General features: G+C 34.0%; 1 non-coding gene across 1 annotated transcript; it reads right to left on the bottom strand.

The window, feature by feature from the left end:
- Positions 1 to 442: 442 nt before the first annotated feature.
- On the bottom strand, positions 443 to 515 carry Trnak-uuu (transfer RNA lysine (anticodon UUU)). The gene has a single exon. It is a non-coding gene; the product is annotated as a tRNA-Lys (tRNA).
- Positions 516 to 13240: the final 12725 nt, after the last annotated feature.

The following is a 13240-nucleotide window of genomic DNA, read 5'->3' as shown; positions in this document are numbered from 1 at the left end:
GTCGTTTAATTCTTTTATTAAATAACATAGGTAATAATAAATTCAAGTTTTACCTGTAATATTTTTTAATGATTTTAATGAGTAGTTACTCATTAAAATCTGCATTCTCAGAAGAGTAAATTACCTATGAAAGCAATAATGATACTGATTACTGAATTATGATACTTACTAATTTGATTTTAAGCGTTCGCAGGGGCTAACTCAGGAATATTTAATGATTGCGAAAAAAAAAATTCTTTTGAATTTAAAAATTCACGTTCATTATTTAATTTTAATATCAGCGCCTTGAGCTCGCACATACATATATGCACACTATGTAACTGATTGAAGAGTATAATGCCTCCTTTTAAATATTTGAATAAGTAACAAATTATGCCAAATTAAGTTAACGGTTAACGTAGACTAACGCAAACTAGTAATATTCCATCGATACAAAAAATACCGCCCGAACAGGGACTTGAACCCTGGACCCTTGGATTAAAAGTCCAATGCTCTACCGACTGAGCTATCCGGGCATGTGTAACCGTCTCCAAAGTCTTTATCGCCTTCCACCATAAACTACGCAAGCGGCCTAACGATTGCATCACGAATACGTAATATAAAAGCAATTGGGCTGTTTCAGCACCGATAAAAATAGCTTGAAGGAATTTATGCTAAACCGTAATAAAAAAACCTGTTTTATTCGAATTTGAAACTTATTTCACCGTTATAAAGTCGTGTTTTGAAGTGCACACTTAATTCATATACGAGCTTGTAAGATTTTTCTAGTTAATATAATGAGAATATCACGCCTTAGGGAATATAATGTGTTGTTACATTGTAAAGTTAATGCATGGGCAGTCCGTAACACCTTAGTCCAATAACCTAAGTAGCCCAGTAAACGGAGGTCAAATGAGATAACGATTTACTCAAGTTCATGACTGGACTTACATATAATTGAAACTACTTCTAGAATTTTATTAACTTATTTATATTATACCTATCCTATCCTATAAACTATTTTTGGGAGGGTATATGGGTGCATATTCCCATCGAGTGAAGCGTGAAATGGCATAGCTTCGTCCTGCCCACGACACTCAGTTCAGGCCAATGAAATTTATACAAAAGTATTTGGAAAATACAGTTGATTTTCCTTTGTTTCACATTTTAAGTAAAAAAAAAAGAAGTTTCAGTGTAACCTGAACCTGTCCAGACTTTCATATTTAAAACTTGCTAAAATTGAATATGTCCTTTAGGAATCACAATGGGCAGGACAAACAAAGTACCGACAGAACAAAGTGAGAGAGTGTCTTCATAAACGTCATATTTTCATAGAAATTTTTAAATTGATTATGAAATGCTTACACTTTGTCATTGTAAATGCCATGCACAGTTAGCTTAGTCCGACTTTAAATGGCTTAAAAAGTTGCTACTTACGACGTTTTCATAGATTGCGAAAATCTATTAAATCCAAAAAATGGATGGGCTTTTAAGGGTCGTAGCGTTTATTGACTGGACTATTACCCATGGTTTTATGGGGGTCTGGCATGGGGCATTACTGCCACTCGTGTTGAGTTACTATAATGATCGGTAAGTAGATACAGCTGGTTACAACGGGAGTTTATGGTACACACTAAAATGTATGATTCACTACTAAGTGGTTAATGATTTAATTACATATTAAAGACGCGGCGAATCGCTAAGTATTCGCTTAATTAAAAAAAAACTCTAAAGTTTTACATTAGTTATATTTTGCTTTGATCTCGGACTGTCTAGAACACAAAATGACTAGTGTAATATTTTGCCTATATCTCTTTTAGTCTACATCGCAAACGGTCTAGAACACAAAATGACCATATATAGGTAGGTTAGGTTCGTTAGGTATCTTCAAATGGCCGAAGGCCAAACCGCACAGAAATAGGAGCTCCGTCGACATCGCTAACGTAAAGATAAACCGACGAAATGTAGGTAAATAAAGGTCTAATTAATTGTAGTCATTTTGTGTTTTAGACCGTTTGCGATGTAGACTAAAAGGGATATAGGCAAAATATTACACTAGTCACTTTGTGTTCTAGACAGTCCGAGACCAACCCATAATTTTTGAGGATAACGATTTTTTCTGCTCTATTCGGCTCGATCGAGGTTTGCGCATGATTGTTTACCATCAACAAATACAAAAGGTTAAATTCAAGTACTTAATTCAAGTATTTTGAATTTTTATACCGATAAAAGATGCTTCTTTAGTTGCTGAGAAGTGAAACGACTTGTACCTATTATTTTACGTGCAAACAACACGCATCTCAAACTAACGCTTATTGAATCGATAACCCTTGTTGAATTTTGCGCACAAAACAAAACTACTTACATGAAATTCAAGAATGAAATGAACTACGTAAAACACCAGGGGCCTTATTCGACATGCCAATTTTGACGTCGCATGTTGAAGTTCATTTGAATCTGAACTATCGTGGGTTGTCGAATAGGTAAAGATCATTATCTGTCAGTGAATCTCATGTAAACAAATCATTTCATCGCTAGACTTGGTTGTCTATTGGTATGGCCGCCATGTTTGGATTTATGACATTTAAAAGGGGATTCTATGGCATAGAGTAAACTGCATTTCTATTTTCTATAGTTTTTTGATTCCTCTACTCGACGCAAGATGGAGTTAACAGTCAAATTTTGATCTTGGCGTTATAAAAATAAACCGCAAGAACATGACATGCAGTTGCGTTGGTGTAGATCTATCATGAAAACGAATATATGACAATTGTCCAGAATTAAAAAAAACTTGACAATAAACATACAGCAATACATATGTCAAAAAGGAAACAGATTTATTATAATTACTAGGTAACAAATTATATATAAAGTTTAAATTTTAAACCAATCGTCGTGGTTCTTAGCAATGAACTTCTTGTAACTTGTGTGAAAAATATCATTTGATATTACACCAATTACTTTATGGTGAAGTAAAATATCATGAGTCATGAGGAAGACGGAGTAGCCAGTAGCCACAATAAGCTATATTTTTGTCCTCTGGGTTAGATGGCAGTGAAATAGGGAGAGATAGTGAAGAATGCGGCAAAATAAGCATTTATTGTGTTGTTAGTAGTTAGTAGACTAGTTTTTTTTTCTAAAAATGAAAATTGACGCAACAGCAAGCTCATAGCCCCCTATGAGCCAGTCTATTAGGTGCAGGCTTAAGGGCTAATCCCGGGGGAAGCGGAGCGTCGGCGACTAGCTGGTGCATCTGCTTATTAACCTCTTCTCACTTTTACCTCAGGTCCTTTGATTAATAAATTAAGGTAAAATTCGTAAGAACTAGTGCCTGTGTTATATTCTAAATTGGACGCTATGCCTAATTAGTTGTTATAAATAAAATAAAATTATTATTTATTTAATTAAATTTATAACAACGCAACGTGGGGTTATTCATGATGAATTTTAATGGCTTATATAAGACAGCGGTCGTATATTGCCTTAGAAATTTGGATTTTGTCAGTTTGAATGAACAGCAAACTGGAGACATTGAGATTAATTTTAAACTTATTATTTTAGGTGTTCGTAAGAAATAAGGTATTGACAGACATTGACGGAAAATCGCGAAAACCCGGCCAGGTGCGTCGGACCACGCAAAACGGAGGAGGATTCCATACTTACTTCTTCTACCATGTATCCATATGCCAAAATAGCAACAAAAAAGCCGAACAAAAATACAGTTTCTTCGCAGCACTAGATTTCAGTCCTTTTTTTAGAAAAGTAATATGTTTAGGTACATAATATATATATGTAAGTAATTTTGTTATGTGAAACTTATATGTTGTGTTACGAGACTTACGAGTAGGTAACTTTAAACTTTAACAGCCTAACAGATCCCAATAAGGCCTAGTTTACCCTCTGGGTTGGAAGGTCAGATGGCAGTTGCTTTCGGAAAAACTAGTGCCTACGTCAATCCTTGGGATTAATTGTCAAGAGAACAATAGGTTCTCATGATCCGTGGCAAAATCGAGATAACGCGAGGAAGAATAACTTTGTCACAAGAATATTTGGCCAAATATAAATCCTTATTTTAATACTCTCGTGTATTTGACCTACCTACTCGTATTGAGTCGTATTTTGCCACCTAGTAGCCTCGAATTGGTTGATATATGTGGCTTTCCATAAATTAAGGGTCCTTATGCTTCAATAAGGACGTTTTCATGGGGTCCCGTTGTTTCCCATAAAGTTTTAAGTCATAATGTATTGTTTGTCATATTATCATTACTCATAAAACTGAAACCGTTAACATTTCAAGATTTTAGTTAGGTTATCCTATAGATAGGTTAGGTTAGGTTAGATTTGTTTTATGGCAATCCTGAAAAGTGACGCGTTTCTGAACTAAATGAATTATGACTAACGAAAATTCGAGCAAACAATACATTATGGCTTAAAACTATTTGGGAAACAATAGAGACCCCGTTTTCATCTGAAGTTGCAATAGAAATTGAAAAAGCCACATTTTTTCAAGCTTTTACTTAGTTTTATCTGTCCCGTTGGTTGTCTGTCTGTTCCAATGTGGTTCCAATCAAATCATGCAAATTAAATCCCAACAAAAACATAAATGTGAAATGAGAGCCAAGTTCAATATTGAGAATACGTGTCGTTGTTGACTCGCCGACAAAAGAATTGAGATCTATATGGGTGCCAAGTTCTGTGCTGTGTAGAAAATCCTGAAATTATAAAGGATTTGTCTTGGCTAGTTTTTAACAACAAACCAAGTTTTTGAAAAACTAACAGAAAAATATATATTACCTATATGCCTATACGTAAAAACTAGCCAAGACAAATCCTTTATAATTTCAGGATTTTCTACACAGCACAGAACTTGGCACCCATATAGATCTCAATTCTTTTGTCGGCGAGTCAACAACGACACATATTCTCAATATTGAACTTGGCTCTCATTTCACATTTATGTTTTTGTTGGGATATCATTACTTTTTGTACAGAAATTACTATAGTATTCATCATGAAAGCAGTTTGCCTAAGCTGAAAAGGAGACCCTCGCTAACGCGCGGTTAATTGTCAAAAAGTGTATACGCCTTATAGTCTACTTTCATTCCAAATATCAAGTTTCTAAGTAATCTAGAAGTGGGTTAGGTTTTTGGTCTATAAGTATGTTTTTTTCCATCGATATATCAATAATTTCCAGTTTTCAGATTTTTCCCTCTATATGCACCTAATATTCTACCTTGATGCCAAATATCAAGTTTCTAAGTCATCTAGAAGTGGGTTAGGTTTTTGGTCTATAAGTATTAATTATTTTTTTTCCATCGAAATATCAATAATTTCCAGTTTTCACATTTTTCCTTCTATATGCACCTAATAGTCTACCTTGCCAAATATCAAGTTTCTAAGTAATCTAGAAGTGGGTTAGGTTTTTGGTCTATAAGTATTAATTATTTTTTTTCCATCAAAATATCAATCATTTCCAATTTTCACATTTTTCCTTCTATATACACCTAATAGTCTACCTTGATGCCAAATTTCAAGTTTATAGGTCACCTGGAAGTGGGTTAGGTTTTTGATCTATATGTCAGTCAGTCACAAAAATGCCGGTTTTTAAACGTTAATTTATCAATAACTGTTTGAACTATGTTTATGAAATAGTGTATTTTGAACAAGCTAAGGGACTTGAATACATGTGCCAAATTTCATGTGTGTAGGTTAAGTAGGTTTCAAGTTGTGAAGGGGTCAAAAGTAGCTCGAAATGGTTCGTGTAATATTACACACGGTTGCTGCGTCGCCAGTTCCTTTTTCTTTGAACTTGGCTGGACACGCTACCGCGTGTCTAGATTTGACCCACTTCTCGGGTGTTCAATGAAGCTGAAAATTTACATAAGTACATAATATGTAATATGGGTGACAATACAATATTTTTATGGTTACCATCGAGTTGATCTGATGGTGATGATACAGACAGTGGTCTTTTAAGTCTTTTTAACTTTGTGATAAAACAACGCAACTTAATTATATTTGAAAATATTTAAAGAAAAATACAGTCAGAAATTAGAAATATTGTTATCTAACCTCTCTATCACTCTTGCGTATTCGAGCGATAAAGAGGCAAATAGCTGAGTTTCGATTTTCGCACTTCCCGATAGGCCCCTTTGTAAACAAACCGCCTTGATGTGTCTATGTCAAATTATTAATTGTCTGTGAAAACTTGTTAAAAAAAGTTTAAAGCAAAGGCGTAGGCAAAGAGTAGTATAATATGTATATAGCTGGTCAACCAAATCTTGTCAGTAAAAAAGGCACGAAATTCAAATCTTCCATGGGACGATATCCCTTCGCGCCTACATTTTTCAAAATTGCCGACTTTTTCTACTGTCAAGATCTGGTTGACCAAGTATACCTATATAGCGCTGGCGGTACACCGAGAAATTCAGTAAAATGCTGCAAATGATGTTAAAGGTATGAAAATCGGTACGATTGATCTTTAGAACATTTGAAACAATTTGACCCGAAGCACCAACAAATAAAAAAAAACGAGAGGAGTTATGACGTCATCTTTTTTTGTAAGGAATAAAAAAATATTGTTTAAAAACCTATCGTGTTTGGTATTAAACGAAAGGGCTTTCTGAGCCGATTCCAAACATATATCACATCATTACATTTCAGTATTTTTTTTAAATTATAATATAAATAATTTTCAAAACATACCAATTAAGTTTGGGATTCTCCAGATACAATACGGTAAAATTTTTTTTGTAAAATATACCTCTAATCTTATACCTAATATCCTCATATCTAACCCTAATAAAGCAATTTTGAAATTATATACATTTAGGTTTTTTTTTATTTTTCAATTTTACATAGTGTGATCTATGAATCTCTCAATTAAATATTTAAAAAGAAAGCATAAAATTAATATATAACGGTTTTTTTCAGAAAGTCGCTTATATCTGGGAATCTATAAGTCGTAGTAAAAATTGTCTATGTAATAATTAAGAAAGAATTAACCGAAAAAACTCACCTTTAACGTCCCCCCTTTCCCGAGTTCTCCACCCCCCACTCATCTGAACTTTTTCTTACTTAAAGCTTAGATATTACCAAAGGAACATGTAATAGTATTTTATGCAACTGTTGTTTAAGAGAGGTCAAAAAAGGCGAGTGGCGTGAGTAACAATAACAACAAACAACAACCGAAAATTGTTAATAAAGACGCCACTAGTATTTTTTGACTCGGTTAAACAACGTTGCATACAATACTTTTTCTACGACCAAGCACTTACTTTGAAATGCAATGAAATAATAATAAAAATGGATGATGATGATTGTTTCATGTCCTAATGTGATAGGTTGTTCAGTGCGTGGGTTTCTTAAGGGGAACGAAAATTTCATTATTTTTGCGCTACGACGCACGGTTTAGGAGATACAGCCCTATAAATATTTTTCTTCCTCTTTTTCTTTTTTTTCTTTTTTTTTCTTTTTTTGTGTTTTTTAAATCTTACTTAGGGGTTTCTTAAAGGGGAACGAAAATTTGATTATTTTTGCGCTACGACGCACGGTTTAGGAGATACAGCATTATAAAGTTTTTTTTGTTTTTTTTTTAATCTCTTTTTTGTGTTTTTTTTTTTTAAATATTAATTAGGGTTTCTTACAGAGGAATGAAAATTTTAATATTTTTGCGCTACGACGCACGGTTTAGGAGATAAAACCCTATAAAAAAAAATCTTTTTTTTTTTTGTTTTTCATGTTTTCTAAATATTACTTAGGGGTTTCAAAGGGGAACGAAAATTTGATTATTTTTGTGCTACGACGCACGGTTTAGGAGATACAGCCCTATAAAGATGAAAATAATCGTACCATTAACCATAACATGTCTATGGTTTACTCATCTGTCAGAAATGACAATTAAAATTAGGTTGGAAACAATGTATTCCATACAATATTTTTTAAATGGTGATTACACGAAGTATCGTAAAAGTGCCAAAAAGATACTGCGTGTATGCACAAATATTTTTTTGGGGAATAGACTAAAGACTTGTGTTGATAACTATAAGTTAGGGGTTTAAAGGTGTGTGCACGACCCTTTAAATGACAAATAAAAGTACGGGAGTAGAAAAAGCAAGTTTCAATACTCTTATTTTACCCGAATGACATTATTACTCGTATTGAGTAATTCGGCAGGGCTATTATTACACTTTGTAAAATTGAAAAATTAAAAAAAAAACCTAAATGTAAATAATTTCAAAATTGCTTTATTAGGGTTAGATATGAGGATATTAGGGATAATTTGAGGTATATTTTACAAAAAAAAAATTATGGTATTGTATCTGGAGAAGTCCAAACTTGGTATGTTTTGAAAACTATTTTTATTATAATTTAAACAAAATGACTGAAATGTAACTATGTGATATATTTTTAGCATTGGCTCAGAAAGCCCTTTCGTTTAATACCATACACGATAGGTTTCTAAACATTTTTTTTTTATTTCATACAAAAAAACATGACGCCATAACTCCTCTCGTTTTTTTTTATTTGTTGGCGCTTCGGGTCAAATTGTTTCAAATGTCCTAAAGATCAATCGTACCGATTTTCAGACCTTTAACACCATTTGCAGCATTTTACTGATTTTCGCGGTGTACCGTCAGCGCTAGAAGTGGGCAGCAAAGAGTAGTATAATATATATATATATATATATATATATATATATACTCTCCCGGCCGATTTCGACCACGGCGACTGTTTCAACTCCGCTGCTGAAGACAGGACAGTCGGCAGTCAACGTTTGTTCCTAATAAATATAACATTGATGAATCAAGGCGGTTTGTTTAAAGAGGGCCTGCCGCGAAACCAATTTCGTTATCTGCCACCATTAAATTTCGCTCGTATATGCAAGAGTGATAGAGAGGCAGATAACGAAATTTCCCCCACCCCCCTTTGGATGGTTCTTGTTTGAGTTATAATGTCACTGTATTGAGGACTCAACCTTTCCATTTTTAAAGTGTTTTTATATCGACATGACACTGGCTACTGTAGTAAATGCCAAAAAAGAAAAAAAAACGCTGTCATAGTAACGAAAATAATAAACACGTCAATCGAAATAAACAACGTAATATCCAAGAAAAATTTGCAAAATAGTATATGATAAATATGTAAAACATCATTAATTATCGAATTAAGATTACATACAACTTTGTGTAAAAAAAATTGAGGCAATTATACAGCCCGATTATACGGGTTACATTTTGAAAAAGATGATTATCTTGGAAAGAAGAGTAAATATACATAGGTGAACATAATGGTGAACAAAGGTATAGTAAAATAGGTAGGGACATAATTCAGGGTTTGCTTGTCTGGTCCACGCATGCTGAGGGCCTACCGCGAACCACGTTCGACGTGTTACATCCCTGTCACACTTACGTACGAATTTACAAGTGCGACAGAGAGGCAACACGTCGAACGTGGTTCGCGGTAAGCGCTCTGTACCTATCACGACCACGGCACGGCCGTCTCCTGCTAACTTTTCGCTATAATAGTAAAATCATAGGTCTAATACCTATGATTTTAATATTATAGCGAACAATATTTCATGTTCATGATCTCGAATTTAAGACTTTAGCTTAGATTTATGGCGTGCGGCCTAGCGCGCGTTGCCTCTATGAGGAGCTGTCAAAGCGCTTTATATCTGTATGCTTTTGATGATGCGGATCAGCATTCTTATCCAGCGGGGCAAGCGGCCAGCCTGCAGAAGGGCACCCTACCGCACTTGGTAGGTCACTACACTCACTACCAGGATTTAGGGCTAATAATTTATTTATAGGTTTTTAATACCTTTAAACGAGCAATTCTTGTATATTTATTTATTTATTTATATGTATAATATATTTCGGGGATCTCGGGAACGGCTCTAAACGGATTTAGATGAAATTTGCTATATGGAGGTTTACAGGGGCGCAAAATCGATCTAGCTAGGTTTTATCTCTGGGAAAACGCGCATTTTTGGGTTATTATATGTTTCCAGAGCAAAACTCGGTCTCCCAGACATTAAGTTTTTAATTTAAGTGTTTTTATCATGTTTCATATTTAAACTTACAGATGTGAATCACCAGCAGAGTTTTTTGAGAGGTGTGGTTTTCTTATTTCCTGTTACCAACCTGAAACACCATACCTACCTAAATATCAGAAAATAATAAGGTGAAGAAAATTAAATAAAGTTGAATGCTTAAAATCTTTAATGTTTTATTAAAATTAAACGAAAAAAAATGTGTAAACTGAAATAGATCAATTTTTTTTATTTGTAGTTGAATAACATATATGTATTTAATCTCCTTTAATTAAAAATCATCTCTGAGTAGATACATATTAAACAATAGGTACTTTTAGGTCTTGGTAGTAATGTTAGGTCTTATGACCTACTGTATTTGACTATATATTACTTACCAAGACCGGAGCCTGACCTGTCAGTCGCCAACTATTTTGATGCTCTTTGTAGGTAGCATCAAAATAGTTGGTGACTGACAAAGTTACCAAGTTACTAAGGTAGTAGGTACCTATATAGTAGGTAGCAGTAGCGCAATATTTAGTCAAAATATTTTGACTAATTTAGATTATTTTTATGCCAAAAAAGTAATACAAGCTATTCATGTTCCACTTAGTAATAAAATACGGACTTTTCTGAATATGTGGTTTACGAAATGTGTTAAGGTACAACTTGTGGTTTATTAACGTGGTTTAGAAATAGGCAGCTTGAGTTGAGAGAGGTGATGAGTAAATTGTTTCATTTTTTTACAATTTTGAGCGTTTATAGGAGAATGTGTGGAGCAAGCATTATTTGACGTGTAGGTGTGGGTTCAACAAAAAGATCGCTTGTCAATAAGGCATTCTTGCTGTTAAAATTCAATTATTAATAGCCTTTATCGACCATCAGCAATGTAGTCCCTTTTTGATTGATGGAAATTGTCACGTAAGTTCCACTACTCGCCGCCGCATCGCCTACAGCGCATTCGTTGGTCTATCGCTCACAAGATGTCATTAATTCATGTAAACTTACGTACTGAAAAAAAAAAGTTTTACTCTTTGCTATAAATTACCCTTTCGCACGTCAAAAACTCCAAAATGGTGCCGAAGGTCATAGAGAACCAAGTCTACCTTTGGAATCATTACTTGTCAAAATTTGACATTAGCAATCCACAGTTAGGTGACAACCAAACCAAACCATTATAAACCTTAAAGTAATAATAAAACAAAGTTGTTTTTTGTTAAATTATTGTTTGTACCAAATGAACTTCAGCACTTGATGAACTTCAAATGAACTTCAACAGTTGAATTTCAAATGACGCGAAATTTGACAGTTTCACATGTCGAATAGGGGCCCAGGCGCTCCTATCGCTAATGAGCAATCTCTAGACAACCGGGACTGTAATAGTTAAGTTTAATTACAAATGCGAGGCATTGTATGTATTTTAATTAAGTCGACAGTCTTTACGCCTAAATAATATCAAGAACGTTTTTCATCCTTTCCCATTTTAAGCACGCTTGACGTCTTAAACGTCGTGCAACTTAAGTTAGCTGAAAAACTAATAGATGCAACGATATTTTCACCCCAAGTGAAGCGGGCTTAACGAACACAGTCGACATATTGTAAATCAATAAGCGAAGACTGTTGCGAAGACACACAGTTATTCGTTAGAGTTTTTGGTGTCTGAATATTCATAAATAGTTCAAGTTCTTTTTTTGGAATCATTTTGTATAATAGGTATTTTATAAGTGAGATGTTCAATAAGAGTTGTTCATAGGTTCATAACATTCGAACATCCTTAAAAATCTATCTATTATCTATGTGTTATCGCAACCAACCTTATAGGAACACTTCCTCAGGGTAATTTTATTACAATTTTGATAAAACACTTAAATAAACCATGTATCTTTCTATTTGTCACTTAGAAATTTTATATGTTCCTTGTGATTTCTTTTTATGGAAATCGCCCACGATTTACAACTTCCGCTTCGAATTTAATCGCAAATTTAGAAAGGTTTGTTAAGCGAGCTTTAAGCAAGAATTTGCACCATTTTTGATCAAACTTTTGAATATTAGAAAGTTGACCTTATTAGTCGGTAATGTAGCATAAATTGCATGCAAGTTCTTGCTTGCCTAAGCTTCGCTTTATTATGGTCCTTCGAGCCGCACACAATAGTCTCACACTACTGTTGAACGACTGTCAACTGTGCCAAAAGTCCTTAGGAGCCATTTTAAGCATTTTGTTATTTTTTGCGGCGATAAATAACAGCTAGGAGGCGAGTTGAGCGGTTGAATTAATTTCCCGAACAATCTTAGCTGGCGCGCATTTCCTATATTCATCTTTCGTTTTTAACACTTGCTTGGAATAAAAGAAATTTATTTTTGTCGGATTAATTTACTGTTATGTTTGGATAAGTAATGCAAAATGGAATGTCTGTCGTAATGATTTTAAAAAAAGCATACGCACAGCCTTAGAGACAGAAATATCAATTGAATTCTACAATTCTACCAACGAAATGTAATAGAATGTGCTCAGTATATTGACGCACCTCAAATAGCATATATTTAATGTAGGTAAGTATAAATTAATACCTACGTGAAGTCAATCTTATTCAGTCAACTGCGATCGTTTGATTTTTTCATACAGAGACCATAGGATAATTTTAAGTGGACCTACCCTCTAATATGGGGTGACCGACGTTTAACCTTTCATGTGTGTGGTGGTCAAAAATTGTGGATTCAACCAAATGCAAAATGATGATTGAAATGGAAATCAGGATCCTTATCTTTATTATTATACACAGACCTTTTTGTTTATTAGGTGTAGTATTTCGTACGTACATCTAATGCAAAAGGAGACTGTAATAACTATGTAAATTGAATAACAGTTCCTCGACTGCCAACAATATCGCCGGGTAAATCATTGCCCCAACATTAACTAATTCCAATTCATATTATATTGTAATTTCATAGTTACGGACTTAATAGACAACTAATTTAGTCCCTCGGGCCTGTAGGAAGGACATAAATATGGCCGGGGCATGTTTATGGCACTACAAGTAAAGTAGCAACTATCGCCCTTCAGGGCTTCCTTGATAAACTTATATTATCTAATATACATATATATCTATCTATTATCTTATATATCTATCTATCTATCTGAATAACTTTAAATCAGCAATTCTTGTATATATGTATATACCTATTTCATCGATCTCGGAAACGGCTAACGATTTCGATGAAATTTGCTAT

Source organism: Cydia amplana, chromosome 22 (genome assembly GCF_948474715.1).
Source record: "Cydia amplana chromosome 22, ilCydAmpl1.1, whole genome shotgun sequence".
In the NCBI taxonomy this organism is placed as follows: domain Eukaryota; kingdom Metazoa; phylum Arthropoda; class Insecta; order Lepidoptera; family Tortricidae; genus Cydia; species Cydia amplana.
The sequence above is the reverse complement of the archived record's forward strand: the minus strand, read 5'-3'. Positions and strand labels throughout refer to the sequence as shown.